We start from the raw sequence: 6,398 nt of genomic DNA, 5'->3' as shown, positions 1-6,398 counted from the left end.
ATTGTCCTGATTGGGTGGTCTATAGTAGACTCCCACAATGACATCTCCATTATTTGTTTGTCCCTTAATCCTTAGCCAGAGGTTCTCAACCATGCTGCAAGCTCCATACATTTCAGCTTTTCTGTTACATACAACACCACCCCTCCTGACTCGCCTGCCCTGCCTATCCCTCCTGAAGAGCTTGTAACTATCCAACATGGCACTCTAGTCATAGGTTTCATCCCACCAGGTTTCACTTGTGCCAGTTATGTCATATCTCTGGGACTGGACCAAAGCTTTGAGCTCCTCTTGTTTGTTCCTCATTGTTATAGTTTCTCTTCCTTTTTCATTAGCTTCTGGTGAATTTTTTTCACACAAACTGTTTGGCCGGGGTGGGGATGAGTCTTTCATGTTTTGATGTTTGCTTGGCTCAGACCTTAATGACTGTCTTTTTGATATGCTAAATGACTCCTCTGGGCAAGAAGCAAGACTCTTTTGTTTCCCTCTACCTGAGGCCAGGAGTGGGAGGTAGGGAGAACTCACGTTTGGTTTTGCTTTCCCTGGAGGAGTGGAGGGACTGGATTTTGGGGTGGAAGTCGGAGTGTGGGTTAGGGGGAAGAGGAAAGCTTAGGGAGTCGGGGGTTTGCTTGGTCACCTGGCTGCTTTTTGGCCCCAGCTTGCCTCTGTCCCCTCATGCCCAGTTCTGCCCACTGCCCGGACTTGCCTCGGATTTCATCAGAGAAGTAAGTGTCATCTCGGTCAGATGCTTCCCTAGAGCCCTCCCTCCTCAGTTTTCCTCTGCATGCCTTGCTTAGTCCGTGCTGCAGTCTCTGGGGCTGGTGCCTCCTGAGTTTGCAGTGGAGCCTTAAGAGCCGACAGGTGCCCAGAAGCCTTTTGAACAGGCGGCTCCACTCTTTGCTTCCACGGACGGCAGACTGACCTGTGTGGCCGTCCCCCTCCATGCTTAGCATGCCGCATCTGAGCTCCCAGCAGTTTGTGCCCTAGTCCTGCCGACCACTACAGAGCAACTGCAGCCTCTGCTCCTACAGAGATCCAACATTGCCCCCTGCTGACCATCGGTGAGCAACTGCAGCCTCTGCTCCTCCAGAGATCCAACAGCACCCCCTGCTGGTCGTGGTTAGAATTGCGCTAAAAGGTGAAAAGTATTTAAATGGTTTTTGGTGGGAATTTGGGTGCAGGATTGTTGTTTGGGTTTTTTTTCCTTTTGTTGTGTTACCTATACACATATATTCCTTAATAAAGGGCTGTTATTTTTTCTTTCTCCACATTTCCTCTACTGGAGCCTCTTAATTTCGGATTTACAATTGCTTAGAGGGAGGCGCTTGGTCTTCCTCATAGCTTGCTCTCCTTAGTAAACACTTCTGTCTCATTAAACTGAGACACTCATGCTGTGTGCATTAGTATAGAAACATCTGAAGTACAGTTCATTGTAGCCAATGGCTTGTGGAGCAGATTGAAGAATCTCACTAGCACTCAGTCCCTCCAGTTTTGGTGTTCCATCCCATTGCTTATTACTGGCAAGCCTGGTTTTGTTCCTTTTCCCCTCATAGTCTAGTTTAAAGCTCTATCAATCAGACCTGCTAATTCCTGTGTGAAAACCCTTTTTCCCCTCTGAGAAAGGTGCATCCCATCAGGTGTCAGTAGACGTGGTGTTGTATAGACTATTCCATGGTCAAAACCCCCCAAGTTCTGCCAATGATACCAGCCTTGGAGCCATGTGTTAATCTGATGGGTCTGCCTGTTCCTTTCAATATTCTTTCCTGCTACTGGAAGGATCGAGAAAAACACTACCTGTGCTCCTAATCCTTCAACCAATCACCCCAAGGCCCTGAAATCCCTTTTGATTGCCCTTGGACTTCTCTTTTCTATCTCGTTGCTTCTGACATGAAGAACCAAAAGTGGATAATAATCAGAGGACCACACTAGAATAGAGAGCTTTTTAGTAACCCAGGCCCCTGGGAGGTAGCAGACTTCCATATGAGTTGGGTCCGGTCTGCATATCGGGCCCTCCATTTTTCCTGTAACTCCTTCATCTGGCGACACAGCTCATTGACAACAACACACCTTCTGCAAAAGGAATGAATGTCAGCTCCAGCCTCACAGAGAGCCATCAGGCCCTCCTGGCAACCTGAGACTTGGAGAACTACATCTACCATTGGAAGGTCTGTCTGACTGGAGGCTTCTGACATGGCTGGTGCAGTGACTCCAGCAGCTATGGGGGAATGAGCTCTGCAGTGTGTCAAAACCATACCTGAGGGAGCCTACACTAATAAGATTGGGGATGAAAAGATCTCTTTGTGCCCTTCTTTGCCAACTGCTGGATCCGTTCACTGCCTCTGTTAGTTGCTCCCAGATGGTCACAGACTGGTGCCTGGCTGCTGGTTTGCATGTACTTCAATTCTTCCACTGGTCAGTGGAATGGCCTCCTACAGAGAGGACTCCTTCCTGAGCACACTTCCTCATTAATTGCCCTGACTGACTGTTTGCTGTGCTCTGTTCACCATGCTCCCTAGGTGCTCCTTATGTGGGAGTGGGGGGTGGTTGTTTCCCCACCCACACTGAGTCAGCTGCTCTCATGTGAGTTGCTGGCTCCGTGTGGGTCTCGGCACTCTCCTGCAGTTCCCCTGGCTCTAGAAACTCACCCTGTTCACCACAATCCCCTGCTCCGCTGTGGGACATACCTGTTCACCATGATGAGTGACGGTTGAGGAGAAAGACTAATTTCAGTATGATACTTTTGCAAAGTGCAATTGGCAATTTACGGAAATAAATAACAGAAGAATAAAGCTCAGAGACCGGCAGCCTGGTCCTGCCTATCTAATATGGCTAACATCCATTTTATCTCATATTCAGTGCTTTTAGAAACATGAATGAAAAGAATTATTTCCCTAATTCAGAGGACCACCTTCTCCCTTAGTATTTAAGCAAAGTTTTTCTTGCTTTTATGTGCACTCAGGACAAAATGTAGTGGTGATAAAATGTAGTCCCATAGCTTTCTGAAATGTCATGGGTTTACTTGTTCTAAAAAACCAAACAGGAATTTTCTTTCCCATGCTGCAATGTGGGGGAGGGATGTTGAATGGGGAGGACAGTTTTCTGCCTTGGGTGATTGACCTACACAAAGGAGCTGACTGGCTGGCTGACTGGCTACATTCCAGGCTGATAGCCCTCTCTAAGGCTGGGGGAAGGGGGGAGGAGTTTTTCTCCCCTCCTCTCCTTGGAAACAGGGGCACTTCACTTTCTGCCTTAACGGAGGCAAGGTGTGTGTGTGTGTGTGTTGGAAAAGCTCTGACACTGTTTTGCTCTCGACCTGGTCATCTGGCTGCTCTCTGGCCTTGGCTTGCCTAGGTGCTGCTCTGTCTCCAACCAGAATCTGCTCAGTTTTCATTGGAGAGTTTGTGCAGAACGAGCAAAGAGAGGAGTCCTGGCTACAGCCAGTTGCAGACAACTTGAGTTTCATGGCAAAGAAAGTACCCTTCTTTCCCTTTCCCCCTTCCCCTCCTTGGTGGTGGTGGGGAAAATCTCCATTGTCAGCTTCTGCAATCCGGGGCCCCCACGCGGCCATGGTCAGAGCCCAACAGCGCCCCCTGCTGGTCAACACCGAGCAACTGCAGGCTCTGCTCCTCCAGTGATCCAACAGCGCCCCCTGCCAACCGTGATTAGAATCGCACTAGAGGACAGAGAAGTATCAAACTGCCTGGCACGTCAGACCCACAAGAATACCATGCTTTGGTTGATACTGGCGCTCAGTGTACGTTGATGCCCTCAGGACATGTGGGACCAGAGACTATTTCCATTTCTAGGGTGACAGGAGGGCCCCAAGAGTTGACCTTGTTGGAAGTTGAGGTGAGCTTGACCGGGAAGGACTGGCAGAAACACCCCATTGTGACTGGTCCAGATGCTCCATGTATCCTGGGCATTGACTATCTCAGGAACGGGTATTTCAAAGACCCAAAGGGACATAGATGGGTTTTTGGAATAGCTGCTGTGGAGATAGAGGCGGTTAAGCAGTTGAATTCGTTACCTGATCTCTCGGAGAACCCTTCTGCTGTGGGATTGTTGAAGGCTGAGGAACAGTGAGTGCCAATTGCCACCACAATAGTGCATTGCTGGCAGTACCGGACAAACCGAGACTCTGTGATCCCCATCCATAAGATGATCCGTGAGCTGGAGAGCCAAGGGGTGATCAGCAAGATCCTGATTTATCTCCTTTCTTATACAAGGTGATGATGACTGCATCATGAAGATCTGATGGTAGTTTGCCTAGTTCCCAACAACGCACCACGAACTTGTGAAATTTAGCATGGAGTGCTTGGCCCCCATGCTTCCAGACTTCAGGTGGGATTCCATCAACCCCAGTTGCCTTGCCATTTTTCACCTGCTGTATGACCTTAAGAATTTCTCTCATAGTAGGGACAATATCCAGTCCATTTTTCACCAGTTGTTGTGTAATGTACTGAATTGCTGAGCCTTGAACTACATGGCTGGTACTGAAAAGAGTCTGAAAATGTCCTTGTTTTTCTTGAAGGAGAACCCTAAGGATTCTTCAGAGGACTGCCATTTTTAATATGTTGCCAAAGCACTTCGGGAGAGGGATCTATGGAATGATCTTCAAGTCTAGTTTGAAGATTTGCCTGGAAGCTGTCTCTCACTGTAGCTGTTTGAAGATTGTTAACTTGAAGTCTCCTCCTTGGAATACCACCCCTTTTAGGTTTGAACTTAAGGTGGAAGTTAAGTTTACAATGCACAAGGCGATGATCTGTTTGACATTCTGCACTAGGCATCACGAGGGTATGACAAACATCGCGAACATTTCTCTGATGCACCAAAACATAGTCAATGAGGTGCCAATGCTTGGATCGAGGATGCATCCAGGTTGTCTTCAAACTATCTTTCTGCTGAAATATAGTGTTGGTGATGGTGAGCTGCTGCTCCGCACAAAACTCTAGCAGAAGGAGACCATTATCATTGCAGTTTCCAACACCATGCTTGCCTAATACTCCTTTCCAGGCTTCAAAGTTCTTTGCTACTCTGGCGTTGAAATCACCAAGGCTTACGATCTTATCATCTGTAGGAAACTTTTGGATAAGGCAGCGCAGGTCAGTGTAGAATTTATCTTTTTCGGCAGGGTCAGCTTGGAGAGTTGGGGCATATATACTAAAGAGAACAACATGTTGCTTATTGTGTAGTGGAAGGCGTAAGGAGATAATGCGATCAGAATGATCTGTCAGCAAATTTTCAAGTTTAGAGACAACAGAGTTTTTAATCATGAAGCCAACTCCTGAAAGATGACTTTCAGTTCTGGGTTTACCTGACCAATAGAGTGTACAACTGGCACCATGTTCTCTAAGGCTGCCTTCCTCATGGAGATGAACTTCATTGAGAGCAGCAATGTCAATGTTAAGTCGTGAAAATTCGTGGGCAATTAGAGCAGAACGACACTCAGGACGTCCACTATCCGCAGTATCAAGCATGGTTCTGATATTCTAACATGCAAGTGTCAATTTGAACACACCTTTGAAGGCAGGTGTATGCCTTTGTCTCTTTATTTGACCGCATCAGAAGAGGTCTGTTAGCCGCAGTTAACCAACCGGGTGAAGGGTGGAGATTAGCTTTGGTCAGGTCATCTTTTCTAGGCCCCTCTCTGTATGGAGCAAGCAGTGCTGTCCTTGAAAAAGGCTGCTTGGTCATTCAGGATGTTGCCAAACAAGACTGTCATCTCCGGGGTCAGTCTCAAGCAACCAATGTCCTGAACTGCCTGCATGCAGGGTTGGGTCTGCGGCTTCCAGTGCACCTTTTCATCTGCCATTTCATCCCTCGCCTGTTGCTACAGGACTTTACAAATGTGGATATATCCTTCAAGCCTGCACAGTGGATTTTTTAGGTGAGGCATAGCATGCACAGAACTGAACCCACCCTTTACTCCTAAGGTTCATCTGCCAGGGCCTAGCAAGCTTGGACGGTGACAGCGAAGTCCTCAGGACGTAGATTTAATTAGAGTATCCTTCTCTTGGATGAATGGCCTTACAGGGCTAAGCGAGCTCCATCTGCCCGGGTTTGGAGATAGAGCTGTCCTTCTCCTAGGATGACTGCTGGAAGGCTAGCGAGCCCATCCTGCCCATAGACACATTTTATCTGACCCTTCAGTTTTGACCTGTCTGGCATGGGAGACCCTACCAGAGGCATATACCACCGTCAGCACAGCTCGCAACCTCATAAGGGCACACAAACTTCTCCCCCACTAAAATGATTTGGACGAGCCTTTCTCTCCCTACTTTTCCCCCCAGCCTCCTACACTCAAACCCAAGGACATTCCCTTGCCCTAAACACCCTTCCAAGATGCTATAAATCCAAAACAAACCATTCCTGGGCAGAAGCCACAAGCGAGCCAAGCCCAA

Source organism: Neopelma chrysocephalum, unplaced genomic scaffold, assembly GCF_003984885.1.
Source record: "Neopelma chrysocephalum unplaced genomic scaffold, ASM398488v2 Primary Assembly neopelma1_96860, whole genome shotgun sequence".
NCBI lineage: Eukaryota > Metazoa > Chordata > Aves > Passeriformes > Pipridae > Neopelma > Neopelma chrysocephalum.
The sequence above is the reverse complement of the archived record's forward strand: the minus strand, read 5'-3'. Positions refer to the sequence as shown.